Source organism: Penaeus monodon, chromosome 32 (assembly GCF_015228065.2).
Source record: "Penaeus monodon isolate SGIC_2016 chromosome 32, NSTDA_Pmon_1, whole genome shotgun sequence".
NCBI lineage: Eukaryota > Metazoa > Arthropoda > Malacostraca > Decapoda > Penaeidae > Penaeus > Penaeus monodon.
Genome location: NC_051417.1, coordinates 30,829,936 through 30,830,691, shown reverse-complemented (window position 1 = coordinate 30,830,691; position 756 = coordinate 30,829,936). Strand labels below are relative to the sequence as shown.

At 40.2% G+C, this 756-nt stretch overlaps 1 protein-coding gene across 1 annotated transcript in view; it reads left to right on the top strand.

Moving 5' to 3' along the window:
- LOC119593792 overlaps window positions 1-756 on the top strand; it is a gene marked incomplete in the record, with an annotated part of 129,698 nt that overhangs the window by 40,493 nt on the left and 88,449 nt on the right.

The window sequence follows — 756 nt, the reverse complement described above, 5'->3', positions numbered from 1 at the left end:
CAAAGGTCATCAGCCGCAGTGCAAGTCAGACCAATATTTTTCTCCCCCGTAGCATTCTCTTCTGTTTTGTCAGTGTTGTAAACTCTAATGTTTTTTTCTCGCTCTTTATGTTAGAGCAAATTAGAAAAGGAAAATAAAAACAATGATAAAAAGGTTCGTATTCTGGTAGCAGAAGTAATGTAGATCATTTTTTTCCGTACCAAAGAGGCGAAGTCTCATTTTAAAATGCATTATTTACGAGTTAACTGATCGTAACACGTTTTATGTACAATCAGAGATTATATATCCTTGTGTAATACTCGGCAAAGGATGTTGTTCAACCAGCAAAGGAAGTTGGTGTATACTCCGTAAATGGAATTGTTGATAGAGGAAGTTATATAAACGGCAAAGGAAGTTGGTGTATAATCCGATGTTGTATATTCGACAAAGAAAGTAAATGAAATTGTTGATAGAGGAAGTTATATAAACGGCAAAGGAAGTTGGTGTATACTCCGAAGTTGTATATTCGACAAAGGAAGGTAATATTGGCGATGGCGCGTCACTCGAGACCATAATGTTCACGCTCCCATCGCCGAGGGGGGCTGGGGGCAGGGGGAAAGGGGGGAGAAGGAACCCCACTGACGTAACTTCCGGAACGTCTCTGGCTTTTTTGAGAATTCGGACCCTTTTCGAGGGATGTCCTTGGGAGGTAAAAGAGAAAAAAGTCTTATGACACGTGATGGAAGTTGAATGAATGAATGGCAAAACAACCTCACT